Source organism: Pan paniscus, chromosome 6 (genome assembly GCF_029289425.2).
Source record: "Pan paniscus chromosome 6, NHGRI_mPanPan1-v2.0_pri, whole genome shotgun sequence".
In the NCBI taxonomy this organism is placed as follows: Eukaryota; Metazoa; Chordata; class Mammalia; order Primates; family Hominidae; genus Pan; species Pan paniscus.
This window is the reverse complement of record NC_073255.2, coordinates 88,637,037-88,664,004: the sequence shown is the minus strand read 5'-3', so window position 1 is coordinate 88,664,004 and position 26,968 is coordinate 88,637,037. Positions and strand designations below refer to the sequence as shown.

The 26,968-nt window shown below is 50.6% G+C and overlaps 1 protein-coding gene across 1 annotated transcript in view; it reads right to left on the bottom strand.

Moving 5' to 3' along the window:
• The window catches only part of LOC129392959 (protein CASP-like), a 62,457-nt gene that overhangs the window by 11,249 nt on the left and 24,240 nt on the right, over positions 1–26,968 (bottom strand). The gene's annotated exons all lie outside the window — the stretch shown is intronic.

Here is a 26,968-nt window from a genome sequence, read left to right as displayed (position 1 = left end):
GACCCACAGCCCTGTCTGTCTCTCCCTCCTCCAGGTGCCAGGGTCATCTTTATAACAAAGCATCCAAACTGTGACTTTCCTGCCCTGCAGGAGGGTGAGAGACATTGGAGAAGGGACCCAGACCCAAGCACGCATTGCCAGGCAGGACTTCAGTGACCCAGGAGCCAGGCAGCCCTGAGGGTGAGGTTTGGCCCTGTTTCTGGTTGACTGTGTGGCTCAGGGCCACTGGATCCCCCTTTCTGGTCCCAAATGGTGACATGTAACATGGTGACAATAAACCTTGTTTAGGGTGAGCTGTTGGGGCCGCAGAGAGGGAGACTGAGGCCTGAGACCCAGGACGCTGTCCTTTGGGGTAGGCTGCACAGCCGCCAGGGGGCACTGTGGCCTCAGAAAGGCACAAAGGCCGCAGGCTGTGGGCAGTGCCAGGGAAATGGTATGTGCGGCCTCCTCTGTGGACTCATCCCTGACTGCGCGGCCTGCTGACCGGCTGTCATACCTGCCCTGGCTAGGCTCAGTGTCCTGGGCCAGGATGGGGCAGCCCAACCTCACCCCCACATGCTCCTGGGTTCCCACTGCACACCAAGTCCTCATAGATGAGTCAGAAAAGACGATTCACATTTTACAGTCAAAGAACGGAGGCTTCCCAACCTGGGACCAAACCCAAGGCATCCACCCCCAGCTCTGTCTAAGCCCTTGCCCACACCAGAGTCTCGCCTCGTTCAGGCCCCGAATGGATTTATTTTATTTTATTGAGACAGAGTCTCACTCAGTCACCCAGGCTGGAGTGCAGTGGCTCCATCTCGGCTCACTGCAACCTCCGCCTCCAAGGTTCAAACAATTTTCCTGCCTCAACCTCCTGAGTAGCTGGGATTACAGGCGCCTGCCACCATGCCCAGTTAATTTTTGTATTTTTAGTAGAGACGGGGTTTAGCAATGTTGTCCAGGTTGGTCTCAACCTCAAGTGATCTGTCTGCCTCAACCTCCCAATGTGCTGGGATTAGAGGCGTGAGCCACCGCACTGGGCCCCTAAATGGATTTCTTCCTTCAGACATTCACTGAGCCCCTGGGTCTCTGGCAGGAAGGTGGTATCTGCGGAAGTGAGGAGGGGATGAGGGAAGAGGCAGGACCTGAAGGCAGGACCCGGCCTTGGAGGGAGGACTGTCGGGGGCAGGGTTGGGGCTGGCCCTGGGCCACCTGCAGGGACTTTAAGGAGACCCCAAAGGGGAGAGGTCCAGAGAGACGATAAATACCATGCCCTCCTGGCCTGAGTACAGAGTCCTTGGGTCCTGGCCTGTGGGATGGGATGGCAGAGCCGGCCACTCATGCTTAGGATGGGAGGTGGACAGCGGTTGTGAGATGTAGGGAGAGGAAACCACCAGAAAGCTAATGGGGCCTTGGGTCACATTAATAGAGGTGAAGGTCCTGGACCAAGGGAGGGGATGCTTCAGTTTGGCCACAAACAGGAGCACATCCAAGAACCGTGCTGGGACCATGGGGACAGACTCCTGGGATAAAAAGAGGGCGTTAAGCTCCAACAGGGCTCAGGGAAGCCACATTCCACCTCAGGGATGAGGGTCCGGGGGACAGAGAGACAGGGCTGAGATGGAGAACCTTTGCAGAGGTGACTTTTGCCCGGCCAGAGTGAGCCCTTTTCCCTGGAGGTGTGCGCCTGGCAAGAGGGGTGGATAAAAAGCTGCTGAGATGATTCCTTGCACTGCCTGTTTTATCTGCCCCGAGTCTGTGACCACCCCAGTGTGGTCTTGGTCAGGTCCCTGGGGTGGCAGCAACTTGCAGCTCCCAGCACCATCCGTGGGCACCAGGGAGATGATGGGGTGCGTGGGCCTGGTCCCCGTGCACTTGTTCCTGTGTCTGCTACTGCAGGGGTGGGCACACAGTCCTGCCGTGTATATAGGTGACGTTCTGTGCAGGTGTGAGCACCCTGGCTGCAAACCCTCTATCCTAGGCTGCCCCAGTTCCCAGCTGGTGGCCCGCTATCCTGGAAAAGGCCCATGTGTTAAGCTGGCCTGGAGGCCTGGCCATTGGCGCTGCTGCAGATGCTCTGGGCACTGGGTTAGCTCCTGAGGGGATCTGAGGGTGCAGGGCTGAGTGGTTGGGGGAGGCCATCCCTGAAGAGGTGGCTTGGGGTGATAGGAGCACAGGCCAGTTGCACGGGCAACAGAATTGGGGGATGGCTGCTCGTGAGGCAGAGAGAACAGGCTGGGTAAGACAGGGCAGCAGAGGCTGGCAGATGGTGAGACTGGAGGGAAGGCTGTGGGTAGAGGGGGGTGGACAGAGAACTGGAGGCTGCAGGGGACAGGATCTGGACACTGTCCCAGAGCCCAGCTGGATCCCAGCAGCAACCAGAGCTGTGCTTTGAAACTGTCACTCCACGCTGGGAGGAAGCAAAGGCCAGGATGTGCGGGCTTCCCCCAGAGAGGGGCTTCAGTTAGATGTACTTAGAGGACAGGGCCTCACCGGCCATGGGAGGGTCCCCTATCCCCCACCGGCTGCCTCACCCTGCCTTCTCTGTTGGAGGCTGGAACACGCAGGTGGGGAAGCTGGGGTAACATCTCTGGTGGCCACTTGATGTCAAGTCCAGAACTGGGCTTGCATTCTGGCCCTGCCTTTTATGAATTTCACGACCTTCGGCAAGTTCTTCAACCTCTAGAGTACAGGGCTCTGGGGCGAGGCCACAGAAGGAGCTGGAGAGAGAGCTGTGGACCCCATCGCTGTACAGAACCCAGGTGGGGAGGCCCGGGCCTGGCCCCCTGTGGGGGAAGGGGTGGGCAGCTGGCTGGCTCGGTTCTGGTAAGCATGAAGGTGCTTGTGAACAGCTAAGGGCATGTGTGTGGTGGGGTTTGGACCTGTGGACCTGAGGCTGGATATGCCGGTTGAGGAGATCTAGGGCCCCAACGGTCAGGGCTTGGAAGCATTTGGGGGGCTTGGAAGAAGACAGTAAGATGAGGGAAAGTTTGGAACTTCTTAGAGACTTGTTCGATGGTTGTGACCAAAATGCTGTAATGAGTTAAGACTTTGGGGGTGGGCGTGGTGGCTCACGCCTGTAATCCCAGCACTTTGGGAGGCCGAGGCGGGCACATCACCTGAGGTCAGGAGTTTGAGACCAGCCTGGCCAACATGGCGAAAACTCGTCTCTACTAAAAATACAAAAAAAAAAAAAAAAATTAGCCGGGCATGGTGGCGGGTGCCTGTAATCCCAGCTATTTGGGAGGCTGAGGCAGGAGAATGGCTTGAACCTGGGAGGCGGAGGTTACAGTGAGCTGAGATGGCACCATTGTACTCCAGCCTGGGCAACAAGAGTGAAACTCCATCTAAAAAAAAAAAAAAAAAAAAAAGACTTTGGGGGTACTGTTGGAAAGGCATGATTGTATTTTGCAATGTGAGAAGGACATGAGATTTGCGTGAGGGGGCAGGGGTGGAATTATATAGTTTGGATATTCATCCCTGTCCACATCTCATGTTGAAATGTAATCAAGCCAGGTGCAGTGGCTCTTGCCTATAATTCCAGCACTTTGGGAGGCTGAGGAGGGAGGATCACTGGAGCCCAGGAATTCGAGACCAGCCTGGGTAACATGGAAAAACCCTGTCTCTACACAAACAAACAAACAAACAAACAAACAAACCCACACAAAAAATTAGCTGGGTGTGGTGGTGTAGCTGTAGTCCCAGCTACTAGGGAGGCTGAGATGGGAGGATCACCTGAGCCCAGGAGGCAGAGGTTGCAGTGAGCTGTGATCACACCACTGCACTCTTGCTTGGGTGACAGAGTGAGACCCTGTCTCAAAAAAAAAAAAAAAAGTAATTAATCCCCAGTGTTGGAAGTGGGGCCTGGTGGGAGGTGTTTGGGGGACAGGGCAGGTCCCTTGTGGCGTGGTGCTGTCTCTGAGATAGGGATCTGGTTGTTTAAGGAGCGTGGCACCTCCCCCACCCCCATTCTCTCTCTCTCCCTCCTGGCCTCGCCATGTCTCACACCTGCTCCCACTTCGCCTTCCACCATGAGTAAAGCCTCCAACGCCTCCCCAGAAGCCAAACCGACACCAGCGCCACGCTTCTGGTACAGCCTGCAGAACCATGAGCCAAAGAAACCCCTTTTCTTGATAAATTACACAGCCTCAGGTATTTCTCTATAGCAATGCAAGAACAGCTCATACAGAAAATCAGCGGTGGTGGACAGGTCCTGAGACAGTGCTGCTGTGAGGTGGCCAGAGCTTCAGGGGGTGATCCATAAAGGGGGTCCCGCAAAGACCCTGAGAAGAGGCGGCAGGAGGCAGGGAAGACACCAGGAGGATGCATGTGAAGGCACCAAGATGAGGCAGGAGGGTCAATGAATACGGAGGGTCAGGGGGTCAGAAGCTACAGAGAGGCTGAGCAAGGCGAAGGTGTTGTCGTCAAGGTGGTGGGGGCATGCAGGGCTGCAAGGCACAGCCCGACGGGCAGAAGTGGTGGAAGAGCAGTAACGTGTGCCCGAGAGGGGAGCTTGAGAAGCATAGAGTGTGTGGAATGGACCATCTGCAACCCAGAAACCCAGGAGAGAGGGACAGATTTTGTTTAGGGGAGAGAGGGATGACAGGCGACGGGTGGATAAGTGAGCATAAGACAGGGAAAGGGGCTCAGAAAAGGAGTCTGTGGGGTAAGGGCCCAAGACGGTCCCCTTCCCCTCAGGAAAGACTGGGACCTCATCCTCTGGGAGAACCCACAAAGACATCCTAGAGGGGGCACCTCACAGAGGGGAGGAGGGGATCAAAGCATCTTTAAGGTCAAGACTTCAGGAGGGCCCGGTGCGGTGGCTCACGGCTGGAATCCAGCACTTTGGGAGGCAGAGGTGGTAGCATCGCTGGAGCTCAGGTGTTTGAGACCAGCACGGGCAACATGGCAAAACGTCATCTCTACAGAAAAATACAAAACTTAGCCGGGCATCGTGATGTGCACCTGTGGTCCCAGCTACTCAGGAGGCGAAGGCGGGAGGATCGCTTGAGTCCAGGAGTTTCAGGCTGCAGAGAGCTACGATTGCACCACTGCACTCCAGGCTGGGTGACAGAGCAAGACCCTGTCCCTCTCTGCACCACGCCCAAAAAAAGTCTAGGCATGATTTCTGACTGCAGAAGGATTAAATGCAGAGACTTATCATAGCGAGGCCAGCGGTGTTGTACCTACGGTTTTCCTGAAGGCGCGAGGGGCCCCTGTTTTTTTATTTTTTATTTCTTTTGAGACGGAGTTTCACTCGTCACCCAGGCTAGAGTGCAATGGTATGATCTCGGCTCTCTGCAATCTCTGTCTCCCAGGTTCAAGTGATTCTCCTGCCTCAGTCTCTCAAGCAGCTGGGATTACAGGCATGCACCACCATGCCTGGCTAATTTTTGTATTTTTAGTAGAGACAGAGTTTCGTCACGTTGGCCAGGCTGGTCTCGAACTCCTGACCTCAGGTGATCCACCCGCCTCAGCCTCCCCAAGTGCTGGGATTACAGGCATGAGCCACACGTCCAGCTGCCCCTGTCTTATTAAATCACTTGCAGGCCAGGTAGGAATGGTGGAGACGCTCGGTGCACATGGTATCTCTGCTAGGAGGACACTGAGGGGGCCAAGCTGCTGCCTCATCCACCCCTCCCTGCCTCTGCACCTATAGATCCTGCAGGTAGCCTCAGGTGACCATTGAGCCCCCCCGGCCGGCTCCCCATGCCTGCAGGTGCTGGCCCCCACCCCTATGCAATGGGGTCTCCAGCAATGCCACCCTCTCCTGCAGCACCGGCTCTTGCCTTCTACATGCATGCAAGCATGTTCTCCTAGCAGGCATGTACACATGCACACACGCCCCTTCCCTTGACCCCACTCCGGCAAAACTCCTTGAAGAAGCTGTCTCTTCTCAAGCGTCTAATTCCGCTCCTCCAATTCCTCAAGCCCTTCCCATCAGACTCTGCCACCCCTCACGCTGACTGTCCTTGCCAAGGTCCCTAATGACCTCCACACATTGCCACGTCCTTGTTTTTTGGCTCTTATCTGAGCTGCTGTGTTAGCAGCTAGTTTCCAGGTCACCGACCCTCCTGGGCCTCCTTCCCCGGCTGGCTGCTCTGCCCTGTTTCCTTGACTGGTCCTTGCTCTCCCTGCTAAGCTTCTTGCCGCTGCTGCACAGGGACCGTCCGCAGATGCCTCACTCTGCCCCCTCATCCGCTCTGGCCATGCGGGATGCCATTGACAAGCCGATGCCTCCCCAGTGTGGGACTCCAGTCCACGCCTCTCCTTGGATTTATCTTCTACTTGATCTTCTACTGGCATTTCAACCTTCACAGGTCTGAATTTCAGCCTGATCCCTTCCTCCCCAAGTCTGTACTCCCCAAGCCCAAGTGTGGACCCCTGTAGTCCAGCCTTGGGAGGTGACATCTGCAGGGATAGGCAGAGACCCCCTTCCCGGCCTGACCCAGCTCTCTGCGACCCTTCGGTGGCTCAGACCAAACCCCGGGAGGTAGCCTCACTCCTCTCCATCACTCCTGATGCTGAATCTGTCTTAAGTCTCTCTCTCTCTCTTTTTTTTTTTTTTTGAAACGGAGTCTCACTCTGTCACCCAGGCTAGAGTGCAGTGGCGTGATCTCAACTCACTGCAACCTCCACCTCTTGGGTTCAAGAGATTCTCCTGCCTCAGCCTCCCGAGCAGCTGGGACTACAAGCATGAACCACCACGCCTGGCTAATTTTTGTATTTTTAGTAGAGACACGGTTTCACCATGTTGGTCAGGCTGGTCTTAAACTCCTGGCTTGAAGTGACCCACCCACCTCGGCCTCCCAAAGTGCTGGGATTACATGCGTGAGCCACTGCCCCTGCCTTAAGTCTCATTTTTGGCTCTACTTTCAAAATATCTCCAGAATCCAGTCCCTTTTTACCACTGCTGCCACCTAGTCCGAGTCATGACCACCTCTCATTGCGATGATGGCATCAGTCTCCTCATTGGCCTCCCTCTGCAACCTATGATCTGGGCACCAAGCAGCAGCCAGAGAGAGCCTTTTAAAAAGTTGGTCGGGTGCAACTGTCTCATGCCTGTAATCCCAGGACTTTGGGAGGCTGAGGCAGGAAGATTGCTTGAGTCCAGGAGTTTGAGACCAGCCTGGGCAACATAGCCAGACTGTCGCTACAAAAAATTAAAATATTAGCCATGTGTGGTGGTGCACGCCTGTCCCTGCTACTTGGGAGGCTGAGGCAGGAGGATTGCTTGAGCCCAGGAGGTCAAGGCTGCAGTGAGCGATTATGCCACTGCCGTCTAGCCTGGGCAACAGAGTGAGATCCTGTCTCTTAAAAAAAATAGTGACCTTGTAGGGTGCAGTGGTTGCAAACAGCAGCCTCCTCAGTAAAGTACACAGTCTGTTTCTTTCTTTCTCTTTTTTTCTCTTTTGAGACAGATTTTTGCTCTTGTTGCCCAGGCTGGAGTATAGTGGTGTAATCTTGGCTCACTGCAACCTCTGCCTCCAGGGTTCAAGCAATTCTCCTGCCTCAGCCTCCCAAGTAGCTGGGATTACAGGCGCCCGCTACCATGCCCGGCTAATTTTTGTATTTTTAGTAGAGACAGGGTTTCTTCATGTTGGCCAGGCTGGTCTTGAACTCCTGACCTCAGGTGATCCACCCACCTTGGCCTCCCAAAGTGCTGGGATTATAGGCGTGAGCCACCACGCCCGGCCACACAGTCTGTTTCTTACATGGGTTGCCCTAAGGAACGTTGGAGACAATTCTTTCCACTGGACATTTGTGTCTCTGACCTCGTGCTGTCTGTGGTCTAGGCACCAGGCAAGTATTCGGGGTGCCCTTGGAAAGCCCCAGGGTGTGACAGCCAGGGTTTATGTTGGCCAGGTCATTGTGTCTATCCGTACTAAGAGCAGAACCATGAGCGTGTGATTGAGGCCATATGCAGGGCCAAGTCTAAGTTCCCTGGCTGCCAGAAGATCCACAGCACAAAGCAGCGGGCCTTGACCAAGTTCAGTGTGGAAGAAATTGATCCCACATGGTGGCTGGGAAGCAGCTCATCTGGCATGGCTGGGGGGGTTAAACGCAGCCCCAGTTGTGGCCTCCTGGGTGAGCTTCTGAGGGCTTCCCCTGTGCTGACCCCTCCTTACTCACTCCTACCAATAAATCCTACTTCCTGTTTCCCCACCAGAGCCAGGACCCTCTGTTCAAACCCTCGAATGCCTCCCAGTTGACTCAGAGTAAAAACCAAAGCCTCAGCAATGGCCGACAAGGCCCCCATGCTCCGCCTCTCCTTGGTCTCTCTGACCTCATCACCTCCCACTCTTCCTCCTGGTCACGGTGCTGCGGCCATGCTGGTTTCCAGAGACATTTGCACCACGAGACCTTTGAACTGGCAGTTCCCACTGCCTAGAACGTCCTTCCTTCTCACATCTGCAGGGCTCGTTCCCTCAGCTCTGCCAGTACTGTTTAGAAGTTAACTTCTGGGCTGGGCGCGATGGCTCACGCCTGTAATCCCAGCACTTTGGGAGGCCGAGGCGGGTGGATCACCTGAGGTCAGGAGTTCGAGACCAGCCTGGCCAAGACGGTGAAACCCCGTCTCTACTAAAAATACAAAAATTAGCCGGGCGCGGTGGTGGGCGCCTGTAATCCCAGCTACTTGGGAGGCTGAGGCAGGAGAATCACTTGAACCTGGGAGGCGGAGGTTGCAGTGAGCTGACATCACGCCACTGCACTCTAGCCTGGGTGACAGAGCAAGACTCTGTCTCAAAAAAAAAAAAAAAAAAAAAAAAAAGAAGTTAACTTCTGTCTGGGAATGGTGGCTCATGCCTGTAATCCCAGCACTTTGGGAGGCCGAGGCAGGCAGATCGCTTGAAGCCAGGAGTTCAAGACCAGCCCGGCCAATATGGTGAACCCCGTCTCTACTAAAAATACAAAAATTAGCCAGGCATGGTGATGCACACCTGTAATTCCAGCTACTCGGAAGGCTGAGGCAGGAGAATCGCTTGAACCCCGGAGGCGGAGGTTGCAGTGAGCTGAGATCGCACGACTGCACTCCAGCCTGGGTGACAGAGTGAGACCCTGTCTCAAAAAAAAAAGAGAAAAAGATAATAAATTAAACAGAGAAGTGAACTTCTTAGGGAGGCCTACCCTGACCACCCGATTTACAACTTTAACCCCTTTCGGCTGGGCGCAGTGGCTCACATCTGTAATCCCAGCACTATGGGAGGCTGAAGCGGGCAGATCACCTGAGGTCAGGAGTTTGAGACCAGAATGGACAACATGATGAAACTCCTGTCTCTACTAAAAATAACAAAAATTAGCTGGGCATGGCAGTGTGCACCTGTAGTCCCAGCTACTTGGGAGGCTGAGGCAGGAGAATTGCTTGAACCTGGGAGGAGGAGGTTGCAGTGAGCTGAAATTGTGTCACTGCACTCTAGCCTGGGCAACAGTGAGACTCCATCTCAAAAAAAAAAAAAAAAAAGGCTAGGTGTGGTGGCTCGTACCTGTAATCCCAGTACTTTGGGATGCCAAGGCGGGTGGATCACTTGAGATCAGGAGTTTGAGACCAGCCTGGCCAATGTGGTGAAACCCCTGTCTCTACTAAAAATACAAAAATTAGCTGGACATGGTGGCATGCACCTGTAATCCCAGCTACTTGGGAGGCTAAGGCAGGAGAATCGCCTGAACCTGGGAAGTGGAGGTTGCAGTGAGCTGAGATCACGCCACTGCACTCCAGCCTGAGCAACAGAGTAAGACTTCATCTCCAAAAAAAAAAAAAAAAAAGTTTAACCCTTTTCACTTGCTCTTCCCATCCTCCTTATAACATTGATCACCTTCAAAGCAACTATCTCATTCACTTATTTATTACGTCTACTGTCTGTCCCTCCCACAAGAAGGTGAGCTCCTGGTTTGCCCTGTAATAACCCCAGCGTGTAAGGCAGCGGCCCACGGTCAGCCTTTGGTATGTATTAGCTCACAGGTGAGTGGATACTACCCCACAGCAAGCATCTGTTTCCTCAGTTGGAAAGTTGCACCAGGATTCCCACAGCTGCAGGGTCTCCCAGGCTGGGGCACAGCTGGCCCTCTTTGCAATCCGTCTGATGTAAGCATCTACCACAGCTCAGTCCCACCCCATCACAGCCAAACCCAGAGGCCATGTGTGTTAGAGGAGACTAAAGATCCCAGGAGATGGGGCCTGGCCATGGGCAGCAAGACCCTGGCAGGGCCAGCCAGTCCTCTGCTGCTTCCACTGCCAGTAACTGCATAGGCCTCACTTGGATCCTTCCAGGCTCTGCCCTGCCACTGGGTGCTGGGTGAGTGGTTTCCAGGTCTTCTCACTGGGTCCTCTCAGTAACCCTGTGAGTTATGCATCCATCCATCCATGATGGAGTCTTGCTTTGTCACCCAGGCTGGAGTGCAGTGGAGGTATCATGGCTCACTACAACCTCTGCCTCCTGGGTTCAAGCGATTCTCCTGCCTCAGCCTCCTGAGTGGCTACAGGTGCCTGCCACCATGCCTGGCTAATTTTTTTGTCTTTTTAGTAGAGACAGGGTTTCACCATGTTAGCCAGGATGGTCTCAATCTCTTGAACTCGTGATCCCCCCGCCTCGGCTCCCAAAGTGCTGGGATTACAGGCATGAGCCACCTACCTCTTATTTTTTCAATTGGAGACAGGGTCTCACTCTGTCACCCAGGCCGGAGTGCAGTGGTGCAATTATAGCTCACTGCAGCCTTGAGCTCCTGGGCTCAAGCGATCCTTCAGCCTCCCAAGTAGCTGGGACTACAGGCATGTGCCAGCACATCCGGCGAATTTTAAACATTTTCGTAGAGATGGGGTCTTGCTATGTGTCCCAGGGTGGGTCTTGAACTCCCGGCCTCAAGTGATCCTCCTGCCTTGGCTTCCCAAAGCCTTGGGATTACAGGTGTGAGCCATCGTGCCCGACTGAGTTTGGCTTTTTATATCCCCTTTACAGAGACAGAAACAGAAGCACTAGGAAGTTAAACTCATTTATTCTTTCAAAGATTTCCTGAGCATCGACTTAAGACTTGCTCACGGTCATCAGCCACTAAGAGACGCTGCTGGGATCCTGATACAGCCAGTGTCTCCTGACCACAGAGACACTGACGCCTCCCTGAACAATGGGAGGGTTGTCCTCAAATCCCGCTCCCTGGAGGCCACACCACTGCCTCAAATGGGAAGCTCTGCTATTACTTATCCATACTTGATTCTGCTTGAAAAAAAAAAAAGGGCTCTTCGTATTGGTATTATCTATTTTTTATTTTTTTGAGCCAGAGTCTCACTCTGTTGCCCAGGCTGGAGTGCAGTGGCACAATCTTGGCTCGCTGCAACCTCCGCCTCCTGGGTTCAAGTGATTCTCCTGCCTCAGCCTCCTGAGTAGCTGGGATTACAGACATGCACCATCATGCCTGGCTAATTTTTGTATTTTTAGTAGAGATGGGGTTTCATCATGTTGGCCAGGCTGGTCTCAAACTCCTGACCTCAGGTGATCTGTCCACCTCAGCCTCCCAAAGTGCTGGGATTACAGGCGTGACCCACCATGCTCGACCAGGGCCCTTCCTGTTGGTATTCTAAGAGTCTGAATTTCTTGGAAAAGACAGGAACTTCAGCAATGCCTGCCTAAGGCTGGGCCCAGGCTGTGTCTCCCCTGTCTGTGGAGGCCGGTCACTCCACACTGTATGAGTCGGTTGTTAAGCAACGGCCCACTGGCCGGGAGCCCGGACAACATCACGGTAGCTCTGTGGAGCCCTCCCAGTTCCCTGGTTGGGTCCGTACATGCAGGCCCAGGCCTCTGCCACCTCACAGGAATCAGTGATGAGCTGAAGTAGACACCAGCAAGCTGTGTGCCCCCAAAGCTGGCATGTTAGGACCGTGGAGAGGAGCAGCATGCCCCCAGGCAGCCACTCAGAGGGGCTTTGTAACAGAAGCACACAGGACCATTGCAGACAATTCAAGTGCTCTAATATATCTCATCATCACGTCGCGCCACCCTGTCTACCTGCAATTGTGTTTCTTCAGAGCATCAAATAAGGAATGCGGCTGGGTATGGTGGCTCACGCCTGTAATCCCAGCACTTTGGGAGGCTGAGGCAGGCAGATCACTTGAAGTCAGGAGTTCGAGATCAGCCTGGCCAACATGGTGAAACCCCATCTCTACTAAAAATACAAAAAAAAAAAAAAAAGCCAGGTGTGGTGGCGGGCACCTATAATCCCAGCTACTTGGGAGGCTGAGGCAGGAGAATCGCCTGAACCCAGGCGGTGGAGGTTGCAGCGAGCCAAGATTATACCATTGCACTCCAGCCTGGGTGACAGAGCCAGACTCCATCTTAAAAACAAAACGAAACCAAACAAATAACAAATAAGGGGCCGGGCGCGGTGGCTCACGCCTGTAATCCCAGCACTTTGGGAGGCCAAGGTGGGCAGATCACTTGAGGTCAGGAGTTTGAGACCAGCCTGGCCAACATGGTAAAACCCCGTCTCTACTGAAAATACTAAAAATAAGCTGGGCGTTGTGGCACACACCTCTAAGCCCAGTTACTCGGGAGGCTGAGGCAGGAGAATTGCTTGAACTCAGGAGACAGAGGTTGCAGTGAGCCGAGATCGCGCCACTAAACTCCAGTCTAGGCAAGAGAGACAGACTCTGTCTCAAACAAAAACAAAAGCAAGGAACAAGGTTCTGTTCAGACCCACTTAACTGCAGGGACAGGAGAAAGGTCAAGGCTGAACCATTTGCCTGGAATGGAGGCATCGCCCAGTTGCAGTCAGAACATGAAATCTCACTTTTTCTGCCTCTGAAGCTGGCCCTGCAAAACCAGGTGCAACTGCAGTTTTGCTTAATTAAATCTCACTTTAGAAGCACATGGGGAGGCCGGGCACAGTGGCTCACTCCTATAATCCGAGTACTTTGGGAGAACCAGGTGGGTGGATCTTCTGAGCTCAGGAGTTCAAGACCAGCCTGGGCAACATGGTGAAGCCCCTTCTCTACAAAAAATTAGCCAGGCGTGGTGGTGCACACCTGTGGTCCCAGCTACTTGGGAGGCTGAGATGGGAGGGTTGCTTAAGCCTGGGAGGAAGAGGTGGCGACAGACTGAGAGCCTGTCTCAACTTTCTGAGGAAAAAGACTTTGAGCTAAGTGTTCCTTTTTTTTTTTTTTCAAGATTTAGGGTCTTGCTGTGTTGCCCAGGCTGGAGTGTAGTGGTGCCATCATAGCTCACTGCAGCATTGAACTCCTGGGCAGAAGTGATCCTCCCACCTCAGCCTCCAGAGTAGCTAGGACTACAGGCACATGCCACCATGCCCAACTAATTTTTTATTTTTTGTATAGATGGGGTCTCACTATGTTGCCCAGGCTGGTCTCAAACTCCTGTGCTCAAGCAATCCTCCTGCCTTGACCTCCTTCCAAAGTGCTGGGCCTATAGGAGTTACAGGAATGAGCCACTGTGCCCAACTGTTCTTTCTTCCTTCCTTTCCTTCCTTCCTTTCTCTTTCTTTTTTTTTTTTTTTAACATTTCTTATTTTAATTTAGTTAGCAGATCATGAAATACATAGGGGCATACCTAAACTAGCAAACAGAAAAATTAACCACGTTAGACTTCAGTCTGTCAAATACCAAACTGGCAGAGTTCTTAGGATTATTTGTTTGTTTGTTTGTTTGTTTTATTGAGACTGAGTTTCGCTCTATCGCCCAGGCCGGAGTGCAGTGGCGCAATCTCGGCTCACCGTAACCTCCGCCTCCCAGGTTCAAGCAATTCTCCTGCCTCAGCCTCCCAAGTAGCTGGGATTACAGGCACCCGCCACCATGCCTGGTTAATTTTTGTATTTTCAGTAGAGATGGGGTTTCACCATGTTGGCCAGGCTGGTCTTGAACTCCTGACCTCAAGTGATCCACCCGCCTCAGCCTCCCAAAGTGCTGGGATTACAGGCGTGAGCCACTGCGCCGGGCCAGCTCTTAGGGTTTTATGCAGGCCTCTCCTATCTGAGGGGACCAGCATTTTGGGCAACTCTAGAGACACCCCCAGCCCTAAGTGACTGCATCAGACACGGGGCTGCCGAGGGCACCTGGCACTGGGGGGGTGTCTCCATCCCATACTCTGGGTTCTCCCACTGGAGGGAGGATTGAATCCAGTTGAATTGGGAGAGGGGCTTACGATTCTGTATCACATGTGGACATTTCACAATCTGAAATCTCCAAATTAATACGCGACCAAGTCATCCCCCACTTCCACCAGACACACGTCGGCCTGGCAGACAGCTCTTTTCCAACCCAAGATGAGCAACAGCCTCTGAGTCACAACTGCGCGGAGAAGCCTAACAGCCACCTCTGCAGAGCTCTCCCCCCACATCCAGCCCGAGCGCCATCTGGAAAGAGACTCTTCTCAGTAACCCGTCATTCCAGAGACCCGCAAGCCACTGTCCCACTCGCAAGCATTAACTGGTGCCTTTCACTTGTCTTTCTGTTACATCAGGAGTCAGGGGCACAGTGAGACCCCCACACAGAAGGTTGAGGCCACGCCACTGACCAGCTGCAGGCCACACGGCAGAGGAGACTGGCCGTAGTCCTGGTCGCCCAAGTGCCATCGATTGGGGCTGCCACCACCAGCCCAGTGCCGCACCAGCACTGGCCACCATTCCTGGTTCCCCACAGCAAGCCTATATGACAGGCGATGGTGTCTCCATTTTACAGACAAGGAAGCGGACGCCAGGGAGGGCAAGGGCTTGGTTCAAGGGTAGGCAAACAGTGCTGGTGACAACAGCAAGTAGGAACGCAGGCCCTGGTGAAGCCCTTCCTGTGAACCAGATGCAGATTGACAGAGCAGTGCCCGAGATCCCCATGTATCCTAGAACCACATGGTTTTCTGTGTGCCCGGAAGCCACACGCCCGAGGACCTGCGGACAGGTGCAAAGAGGACGACCTCGGGAACGGCAATTCTTGAGGTGCCCTTTGGACCCCGAATGACAGTGTTTGCTGCTCGTCCTCAGGCCAGAGCACTTTAAATAAAAACAACCCTCACATTCTTGTGTTTGTATAAAAGATATTTACTTCAATTATCACACCTAGGGTGCTAGTGAATAATAATACATGGTGTGAGTCTCATACAGTGATATTGCTTCTCCGTATTATATAGGGACCGTTGTACAGTGCTGAGAACAAACATCGTATGGCTAACCAAAGACAGAGGGACAACACCAAGGGGCCGACGGGTGCCTCCCCCACCCCCATGCCATTTAGGTCAACTTTGACTCTTAATGTAGAAAAACAAATAGCAAGAAAATGTTACCAGAGAGATGTCACACAGCAACACACCAGAGGCATCTCAAAGCGATTTGTACAAAAAAAAAAAAAAAAGACGCTTTTTTTTTTTTCCTTTTTTCTTTTTTGGTCAATTGGGTCTCTGTGAGGATTGGAGAAAAAAATCTGTGATTGTGAGGATGAACAAACAAGCTCTAGAAAGATCTAAGACTTGGTGCATTACAGAAAATATAAAATACTGCTAAAATGTAAGACGTGACAAAACGCTGGAGTGGGGGTGGGGTGGGGGGAGCTGAGCTTATAAAGAGTTTTCCGGAAGATTCCGCCACCCTGTGAGTGCGTCTTGTGCTGTTAGTAGTCTGGACAGGAGCGTGGTGCTACCCGCTCTCAAGGCAAGCAGCAAAGAGTTATTGCACAAATGCAAAGAACTAGGTCTCTTATTCAATGCAAAGGGATGTGGGGAAAACCACCTTCTTTTTACCCCCACTTTTATTTTATAACAAGCTATTCTCCAATGTTTTAAGAATTTTGGGTGAATTCTCACATCTCCAGAATACACGGGATTTTTTTTTCCAAGAGGTCTCAGATGGGGGTACGTGAGATGCCCGTTTTCTCAAGGGAAGAGGCAGAAGATGGTTTGAGAGAGAGAAATGCATAGACTAATTAGAGAAAAATGAAAAAAAAAAAAAGGCTTCTGGGGAGATGGGGACCATTGTTTTGGTGGAGGGTTTCTTTCAAAGAGAGAACAAAATCAGGGCCCCCGGCAATCTTGGAGAAGGGGAGGTGATGATATGGAAAGAGATGCTCTTCCCAGCCTACCTTGGGGTGAGCAGGGCCCTTGCCTTGGCCTGGGGTAAGTTTCCTTCTGCTGGGCCCATGGGATTGAGGCAGGGCACCTCACCTTCACACCCGATTGGCAACAACTGGGTGTCTTGCTGGCTGAGCTTGGGGCCACAGCAAGCAATCTCCACACCCAACCTTCCTCCACATTGAACCACCTATAGGGGAAAGGGGCCCTCTGCCTATGATCTCCTAGGTGAGCCCTCAAGCCACAGCCTGGTACTACAAAACACTGTTACTTTGAAAGATGGTTTTGAACAACTTTGTATGCAAAAACAACAACAACAACAAAAAACCAACCAAAACATATCAACCCGTGCGGGCCTTGCAAGAAATCACTCTCTCGCTTGGAGGTAAAGTCTTGGCCAGGCCAACGCGCCCTCTCTGACCACGGCTCGCCGAAACTTCATGAACCTAGAAGTCTTACCAGAGGCTCTAGGAGGCTTTGGGGAACTGAACTTGGCTTTGCTAAGATTCCTCTGAAGCTCCTCAAGTGAGCATTCTTCAACTCAGCAACTCCCTCACACGTTGGTAAATTTTTTTGTTCATAAACACTCTCATTTAAAAAGTTAGACACATAGAGACCACCAGTTTTTGAGTGGCTACTCTGGAGACAGGTGTTTGATTTTGCTGGGGAAACCCCCTCTGCCCCCCAGTCAATCCCCCAGATGCCTTGGTTCTCTGGGGGAGTAGGGGAGGAGAGGAAGGCAGAGGATAGTAACCACTAGAGTGACAGCAAAAAGCATTTATGAAAACAAAACACAAAATAACAATACACTCCTGATAAGTACTTAAATGATTAACCTAATAATAAATAGAAGAGGATTGAAATATATATATTTTTTTCTCAAGGAAACATCCTTTTATAATCACCCTCACGCACGCCAGCAGGTCAGTAGCAGTCAGTCCATTTCAACAAGACAAGATTAAGTGCTGGAAGGGATGGCTGTGGCGTCAGACACTGGGGAAGGGTCTCAGCTTCTGAATCACGGACACTCCCTATCCTGCCTCGTCAGGCCAGCGGCTCCAGCCAGAGCCCGCGGGCCCTGCATGCCCAGCACAGTGGTCACCAAGAGGCAGGCTGGGAGACTGGAGGGAGTTGGGGAGGCCTGTTTTCCCTTCGGTTCACGAACAAATGGAACTACAGTGAACAAACTCATTCATAACCTGAATCGTCCTGGCCTAAAGCTTACTTTGAGTTCATTTGGTGTGCAATATGTTATTTTTTTAAAATGAAGAAAAATGATTTCAATTGCACAGAGCTTTTACACATAGTCATCTATTTAAGTGCTTTCTGTTTAAAGCAAACTACAAAAAAAAAATAATAATAAAAAAGAAGAAGGAAAAGGGGGGAAAAAAGAATTATAAAACAAAAGCAGCTCCGTGCCACTTCAATGTGTCTTGCTGAATGGTCTCTTGTTTCACCAGCAGAAGTCCCAATGCTTCCGTACACACTGTGCTTCTGATTAATTTCCATAGGGATGTAGCCGTGACATTGGGATATAAGGCACCTTTTCTTTCTGATTACAGAAAGCTTGATACATAGCATATAGCATATTTTGTGGTAGAAATTAAAGCGTAAACACTACAGAAATTACAGTAATGCAGACTAATGCTTTCTTAACATTATTGGGTAAACTAAAAGGATTCATGAAAAGCAACTCAAAGGCATCTTAAGAGTTTAAGAACGGGGGCATGGGGGAAGTGCACATTTATGCATAGCCAAATGTCTTTCTCTCGCCGGCTTTTTTTTTTTTTTTGTCTTTTTTTTTTTTTCGGGATTTTTCGCCTACAATGCCCAACTTTTAAAGTTAGCATTTTGGAGGAGACTAGGCGCTTTGGAAATGTCTTGTTAAAGCTAAATGTCACTTCATCCAAAAATGAAAACTCGAGATGATGCCACGGATGGCATGGACACGGTTATCTTTGGAGGGAAGGTGGTGGTGGGAGAGGCCTGGGCAGGAGGAGGCAGTTTTTGGAAGTCAGGCAGACAGGCAGAAATTGCATTTCCTTCCATTCCCCGACCAGGGTGGTGAGAAGCACAGGCCGCTGGGGCCTCTGGGATTGGGAAGACTGGGCTGGGGGGCCGGGAGTAGGGCTGGAGCTTGTTTTACGCTCTGCCCCCCACACCCCCTCCTCTTCCATCCTGATTAAGCCCAAAGGTTGTGGACTTAACTTTCAGCCCATCTCTAAGGGTTTCACAGACTGGATCTTTCTAAACTTTATTGGGTACCTGCTTCCCCTTTTCCCTGGTAGTTTTCATCTACAAAAAGTCAAAACCTGATCGAAATAGAAATAAGATCATCAAATTGGACCATTCTCTTAGCGTTCGAGTGTGCCGGCCAGACTGGCATTCAGTACACGCTGAGATCCAACCACATCACACTGGCCTCAGGTCACCACCTTGCCACTCAGGGCACAAGCCCTGCCCTTGCGGTCACAAAGGCTTCCCTAATGTCATCGATGCCCAGGTGAAACCACAGAAGCACTGAGGGATTTCTAAATGTAAGCTTTGGCTGGTCAATGCCCAAGCACAGGATGCTGTCCCCATCCTTAGGTTCTTACTTGCAAACTGTCTCCAGCAGGGGAACACTTTGGCCCCCACAGTGGACAGACCCACCTCCAACCAGCAGCCCCAGGAGCTGATTTTCTTCGGTGTGGATGGGAACTGGCATATTCTTTTGGGATAAGAGGGTGATGCAACTGTGGATGGGGCGTGTAGGCTGGAGGAAGCCATCTATCCTTTTCTGTCTTTGAGATGTTTGATATTTGCAAAGGAGTGTTCGCAGTGATGCTAAAACCATGCCAGAGACAAGAGACACCCAAGAGCTACAGCGTTCCCCAAAGCCAGCTGGGAATCTTAGGAAGTGTCCTCATGTGGCCATTTTGGGGCAGTCCGGGACAAGGATAATGGCCATGATGGATCTTAACAGCTGAGCAGGACTGGACAGAAAGGAAGGCAGACCAAAGACAAGACCCTCAGAGGCCCGAGACCATGCCCTGCCCGCAAAACAAACAGCTGCTGGAGCTTTGGGAACAGGTGGAAGGGAAACATCCGTGCGCCTTGCAGAGCACAGCTGTTTGTCCGTGTTGCGCTCACAAAAGGAGAGACACACAAAGCTGGCCCACCAGGCAGAGGGATGTTCGTGTCTGCTGCGCTGGCAGCTTTTCTGCTCTCTCCAGCCCACGTGCCTCACAGTTCTGTGGGGTGTGGTTCTGGGTGACATCAGATGGAGAACACAGGTTAGTGAGGTAGAAGGGACAATGAGGAGTGTGAAGAAGAGGGAGGACATCTGGGGAGGGACAGGGCCCCCCACTGGCAGCACAGGAGCCAAACCTCCGGCCTAAAGTACCACAGCAAATAGCCCAGCACGCCCACCGCTCATGCCCCGTGTTGCTACATCTCGCCCTGTACAGCTGGCTTGTCGGCCTTGGGATGAGTAAGGTCTACGGGCTTTTGTTTTTACTGGTCTGCCAAGAAGCGCCTGTCATACTGCATTTAAGGCAAAGGCTGTCACCCCTCAGTTCAAAATCTCTCTGCTTTTGTGTGACTCCCAGAAGGACATGCGTCTGTTCCCCTGGCTCTGTTATTTTTCAGTAAGATTTGCTTTGCTAAAATCAGAGGAATGAAAAACATTGCATAGAATGTCAACAGAGTTCATTGATCACCCTTGCATCAAAGGACATGCATGCAGGAGGAACAAAGTCATCCAGTCCAACCTTAGTTGGGAAGGCACCTGCCCATGAGAGAGCTCACCTGGGGACTCCTGTTCCCCTCTCTTTTTAGGGCCTGGCTGTGGCATAATCTTAAAGTAGTCAGCCGAGGCCCACAGCGATCTCTTTGCAGCCTGTGTAAACTGGTCATGAGCTGCACGCCTGATGCTGGCCCTGGCCAAGGAGGGAGATGGGGTATGAGAGCTGGCCACCTGGGCTTGGGCGGTGGCCAGAAAGGAATATTTAACCCAGAGCTCTGCTGCACTCTGGGCCCGGACCGCCAACCAGCAGACCTGAACATCCACATCAGACAGGATGGTTTTTCAATGGGAAGAAAACAAAGATGGCGACAGGAAGGAAACTGAGCAGGGAGGTATTTGTACTTTGGAGGTACAAGGGATCTACCCCAGGGAGGCTGTCGACTGGTATCTTTTGCCTCAATTACTTGCACAAAGTAGCAGGTTTTGATGGTGGGCCCCTGTGAGCCACGATCCTGGCATTTCTCAGAGAGTTCTCCCACGCATGCATCCCTGGGCTGTCACCCCGATCCTGTCCCAGGAGACGCTTAGAAGCTGCCTCATGCCAAGATGCCTCCTAAGATCATCTAGAAGAATCCAGTTGAGCTAAGCTCCATGGCTCTGATAACCCTTTCTAAAGAGAGATCTGGTGAGCAGAAACCACAGATGTCTTCACTGATACCGAAGTTCAAGAGGAGGTTACCAGGGAGCTCGGGGGTTGGGGAGGAGGACAGAAGACTCCTCTGGGGTGGAAGTGAGTTGGGCACAGGTCTAGGACAGAACTCACACACCTGCCATCTTGGCTATCACAAGGGAGCTTGGGCCGGAACTCCGGGTCAAGAGGCTAAATGCAAACACTGATTTTACGCCGAGCCTCTGCTTAGCCAGCTAAGTTAATGGCAAAAGCCTTAAGTTATGAACAATGCCTCCAATTAACAAAAAGAAGCCATTTAAAATGGCATAATGGAGCTTGTAATTAAGTGTTAGTGTTTTATATGGAACCGTTTCCCCCAGGGGAGAGGTACAAATCAGCTTTTTAAACTCATAGAGCGTGAAGAGGAAGGGGGTCGGCTGCCTGCGGGGGCCACTGCTTGGAATGCCAGCCTGCTGAAGGGGAGCCATGCCGAGGGGACACTGTTCAAGGCACTTGAATACTGCTTAGCAAGATGAGAGATTAACCCTTAGACTCCAACTGAGGGGCCCAACCAGGAGGGGGTGCTCCCCTGGCCACGGATTGCTGTATTATTTTAGTGGCAGCTCTTAGAAGTATTACAGACAGTGCTAGCTTCACATCAAAGATCTAAGGTTAGGATCTCTATTTTTTTTTAAAAAAATAAATAATAGAGGAAAAAAAATACACAGAACTGCAAGCAAAATTTAACCAACTGATTGTATCTGGCACCAGATGTAAGTCTGGCAAAAAAGACAGAATGGGAACCAACAGTAACCTAGTTAAAAATCTAAGAAGTAAAAACAGAAAAGAGAAAACAACACATATGACTAAATTGCTTGGGAGGGTCAAAATGACTGCATTTTAGACTGTTACTGTTTGGCCACTAGAATGGACAAATCTGTATTTGTCAATTTCATCAGATTTAACACCTTTGTAAATAACAGTCATGCCTTTAAAACTAAACCCTAGCCTACTATTTCCTGTTAACTTCTTTTCATTCTTATGAAAATTAGACGATATTTAAAGATTCATCACACATGATGACAAAAGTCCCTTGAGGGTTTTGTGGAGAGGACACCACAGTCGTCAGGGCTCTGCCACTCACTGTCCTAAGGGTCACCGATGGGAATTCACTCTTCTAAATGCACCTGAATCGAGCTAGATGTTGACCCGTGTCCCCTTAAGCTCCTCTAATTTTGAATTCTCTTCTCCCTGAACTGGATTTCAAGTTCAGAAATGATACCCCCAACAAAAGACAAACGAACAGCCTGCCTTCCAGCCCCCTAGAGCCTTCTGAAAACTTCTTATTCATGAAAAGGCATTGTCTTTAGTGTAGTGACTCTCGAAATTTGTGAAAACGTGAACTAAGTGCTGCAGCTGCAGGTTAAAAGACTGTAAATGAAATAATCGCTAAAACATCATGCAAGAAACGTGGTTTCACATCTTACAGTCAAAGTCCTACAAGTTAATTAACAAGCACATGGAGGTGGAACAGCCAGAGCATACCTTTAAAATTATAACTCCCTCCCACCCCCAAATAAAAAAAAAGTAATATTAATTAAACTTAAGAAATAATGAATGCACCATTAAAATGTCATCCAAAGACGCTGACCTAAGACAAAGGTTTCAATGATACACAATACGGTCAAAAAGTTTTCAATCAGTAATATACAGTATGACAACTACATCTTGTAAATTATACCCAATACTGCTGGCAGTCTATCCCTCTAAAGAATATTTGCCCCTTTCATCCCTTCCTAACAATCAGATAATAAAATACAGCACCTATAAATAAGCAAAAAAAAAAAAAAAAAATATATATATATATATATATATATATATGCCGAAATCATCTATTGTTAAAGATATGGCAATAAAGAAGTCTAAATTAGCAAACTTGTAGAAGCCGTAACTGATAAAACAGCTTATTGAAAAAGGTGGCAGTAATGCACTCTACGTGTGCACAGGTACAGACGTATAAAATTGCACACACGCACACTCTCACCCGCCTCTATTCTCACGCATATACACATAGACAAGGTAAGAATCAGAGACAAGTTAGACTTTCAGTTTGTACTTAGACTGCCCTAAAACTGTGCATAAAAAGAACTAAGAGGCGAAATGAAAGAAGGGCAAATGGTAGGTTTGGAAGTTGAAGAGCATCCACGTTTTGGTGTGAGTTTGGGCCATTTCTACAGGGATGGGAGTGGGGAGCCTAGAATGCCACGTTCTCTCTCCTGCAGAGAAAGGAAGTTTCCCATGAGTTCAACAGGGTCATCAGTGCTTGCGGTGGGAAGAAAAAGGGAAAGAAGAGAGAGAGTGCGCATGTAAGCCCTGCCCAGGCCTGGGGAGTGTCTTCCCCTGGGAGGGCTCAGTTCATCAGGTGTCCAGGAGAGTGGTATGAGGTGAGGTGCCTTCTGTGCCAAAGAGAGATCCGTAGACTGCTATCTACTTGGGGATGGGCCCGTCTGGCCCTGGAACTGCCTGCTGTGCTCGCCTGGACTACTCTCTCCTTTCTTTCAATGCCTGCACACGTGCAGACGCACAGACAGATTGAGACACCATAAATTAAACAAAATTAACAGGTACATGCTACAGTTCTAACTTGTCTCCTAAACCTCCAAGATATGAGGTCTGATCAGCGTGCTCTGCAGTTAGAGGTTAAAAAGCAGATTATAAAGTACCTAGATTCGGATCTTTTCTTTTTGTCCTGATTTGGCCTAGAATGGAGTGTATCAAACAAACCCTGGTCTGCAAAACCCAGGGTCAGTTAAAGCTATACATCAATGTGCACTACATGTCAGGATTCTATTCACATACAAGAAAACACTATGTCAGCTACCACAAAATCAGAGTTTCCTGATGTGACGTTTTCTTTTTGTTAAAAAATATGTGGAGTAAATGTGTTTTATTTTAATTCAAAGCTCGGAGGTTTTGGGTCTGAGAGACCTGTTTTTGTTTTGATTTTTTGTGCACCTGCTTGGGAGGAGCGGCTTTCTCAATTGTCACCTCATTTACTCCTCCTGTGTCCCTCCACAGTGGACCTCGATGAGGTTCACAGTGGGAAGATTTCCTGTTGGAGGGTCAGGAGGTCACACAGGTAGCACCGGGGCGGGGCCAGGTTTGCCAGGGTTGGCCTCCCAAGTACTCCCTGATGGCAGGTCTTTCCACTGGGGCGAGAACCTTCTCACAGATTCTGTCCAGAGCGGAGTTTCTAGAATTATCCATCTTCATGGCTCAGTCTTGGGGCCCTGCACAGCAGTGACTGGCCCTGGGGAGCTGGCTCCCCTGAGGGCATTGTCGCAAGCATGACTGCAGAGTTGGGTCGGGACCCAGCTTCACCACTCACTCCCTTGCTGGGTGACCCTGGGCAGCTTCCTGAGCTTGTGAGCTGGTTCAGTTTCATCGACTGCAAAGAGGTCATGAGAGCAGAAACACCTGCCCAAAGTACACAGGAGATATTGTGATGTGCTGGCTCACGCTTATAATCCCAGCACTTTGGGAGGCCGAGGTGGGCGGATCACCTGAGGTCACCTGGCCAACACGGCGAAACCCCATCTCAACTAAAAATACAAAAATTAGCCGGGCATGGTGGTGGGTGCTTGTAATCCCAGCTACTCGGGAGGCTGAGGCAGGATAATCGCTTGAACCTGGGAGTGGGAGGTTGCAGTGAGCTGAGATCCAGCCACTGTACTCCAGCCTGGGTAAAGGATTGAGACTCTGTCTCAAAAAACAAAGTACACAGGAGATATTGTGTGTGGGGGGCTGTCTAGCACAGATTCTAGTTTCTGTTATATTGTTTTCCTATTTTGTTATTTGTATGGTACATGCACATTTGATCAAATTCAAAAGATACTGAGAGTTTGTAATTATTGCAATGAAAAGTAAGTCTCTAGCTGGGCGTGGTAGCTCATGCCCATAATCCCAGCACTTTGGGAAGCTGAGGCGGGTGGATCACCTGAGGTCAGGAGTTCGAGACCAGCCTGGCCAACATAGTGAAACCCTGTCTCTACTAAAAATACAAAAAATTAGCTGGACATGGTAGTGGGCACCTGTGATCCCAGCTACTAGGGAGGCTGAGGCAGGAGAATCGCTTGAACCTGGGAGGTGGAGGTTGTAGCGAGCCGAGATCGCGCCATTGTACTCCAGCCTGGGCGACAAGAGTGAAACTCTGTCTCAAAAAAAAAAAGAAAAGTAAGTCTTACAAGTCTCACCCAGCCACACAGATTCCCTCCCACAGGCATCTAGTGTTCTTAGTTCCTTGTGAGTTGTTCTGGCAGCAGTCTCTGCTTATAATGCATCAGCATATATATATATATATATTTTTTTCTTTTATACACAAATAGTAGCTTACAGTTTACACTTACAGTTTCATTTATTTTAACTTGGAGAGTCATACATATTTATACATAGGAAAACATCCGGCCAGGTGCTCAGGCCTGTAATCCCAACATTTGGGAAGGCCAAGGCAAGAGGATTGCTTGAGCCCAGGAGTTTGGGGCTGCAGTGGGCTATGATTGCACCATTGCACTCCAGCCTGGGCAACTGAGGGAGAATGTGTCTTCTATTTTTATATTTATTTATTTATATATTGTTTGAGATGGAGTCTCACTCTGTCATCCAGGCTGGAGTGCAGTGGTGCGATCTTAGCTCACTGCAACCTCTGCCTCCCCGGTTCAAGTGATTCTCCTGCCTCAGCCTCCTGAGTAGCTGGGATTAGAGGCACCCACCACCACACCCGGCTAGTTTTTGTATTTTTGGTAGAGACAGGGTTTCACCATATCAGCCAGGCTGGTCTCAAACTCCTGACCTCACATAATCCACCCACCTCAGCCTCCTAAAATGCTGGGATTACAGGTGTGAGCCACTGTGCCTGGCTGAAAATGTGTCTTTTAAAAGAAAGAAAAAAAAAGAATTTTGAGAGACTTGAGGCGGGCAGATCACCTGAAGTCAGGAGTTTGAGAGCAAACTGGTCAACATGCTGAAGCCCCATCTCTACTAAAAATACAAAAATTAGCTGGCCGTGGTGGCACACGCCTGTAGTCCCAGCTACTCAGGAGGCTGAGGCAGGAGAATTGCTTGAATCTGGGGGGCGGCAGAGGTTGCAGTGAGCCAAGATCACGCCACTGCAGTCCAGCCTGGGCAACAGAGCAGGACCCTGTCTCAAAAAAAAAAAAAAAAAAAAGAGCAAGCAAGCAAGCATGCCTATTCTCTCTGTCACTGGGCAGACATACCATCTCTCTTCAACAGGTCTGGGTTCCCTGTTAGTGGACAGGCCAATTGTTGCCAACATTTGCTTTTACCTGACAACTGCATGGCTCACACATTTTGCATGGGAGCAAATGCAGCTGAGAATAAATTCCTAGAAAAGGAATCTCCAGGCCAGAAGACAGGGGCATGCAGAAAGTCCATTGGATTTGCCACGTTTCCCGAGGTGGTGGCTGTTTCCGAGTACAGGGCCACCAACATTCAGAAGAATGTCAGCTCCCCCGGTCCTAGTAGCCTACTCGTTATCAGTTTTGTAATCCTTTTTCTTTTTTTGAGACGGAGTCTTGCTCTTGTTACCCAGGCTGGAGTACAATGGTGCCATCTCGACTCACTGCAACCTCTGCCTCCCAGGTTCAACCAATTCTCCCGTCTCAGCCTCCCAAGTAGCTGGGATTACAGGCACCTGCCATCATGCTCAGCAAATTTTTGTATTTTTTTAGAGATGGGATTTCACCATGTTGGTCAGGCTAGTCTTGAACTCCTAACTTCAGGTGATCCACCTGCCTCGGCCTCCCAAAGTGCTGGGATTACAGGCTTGAGTCACCACGCCCGGCCTCTTTTTTTTCTTTTTCTCTCTTTTTTTTTTTTTAGAGAGAGACATGGTCTTGCTCTGTGGACCCTGCTGGAGTGCAGTGGTAGGATCATGGCTAACTGTAGCCTTGACCTTCTGGGTGCAAGTGATCCTTCCACCTCAGCTTCTGGAGTAGCTGGGACCATGGCATACACCACCATGCACCCCACTAACTTTGTATTTTTTTGTACAGATGGTGTCTCACTATGTTGCCTAGGCTAGTCTTGAACTCCTGGCCTCAAGCAATCCTCCTGCCTCAACCTCTCAAATACCTCTGACTGTAGGCACAAGCCAACATGTACAGCTAATGTAAAAATTTTTTTATAGAGATGAGGTCTTACTATGTTGCCCAGGCTGGTCTCGACCTCCTGGCCTCAGGCAATCCTCCTGCCTCAGCCTCTCAAGTAGCTTTGACTATAGGCACAAGCCAACATGTACGGCTACTTTTCAAATTTTTTTTGTAGAGATGAGGTCTTGCTATGTTGTTGCCCAGGCTGGTCTCGAACTCCTGGCCTCAAGAGATCCTCCCACCTCAGCCTTCCAAGAGAGGCCCTTGGGGCCTAAACCATGGCTGGTTTCCCTAGAACAGTCCAGCCAGCACATCCCTCCCTCCCCCAGAGCCTTCAACCACCTCCGCCAAGAGTTCTAGATCC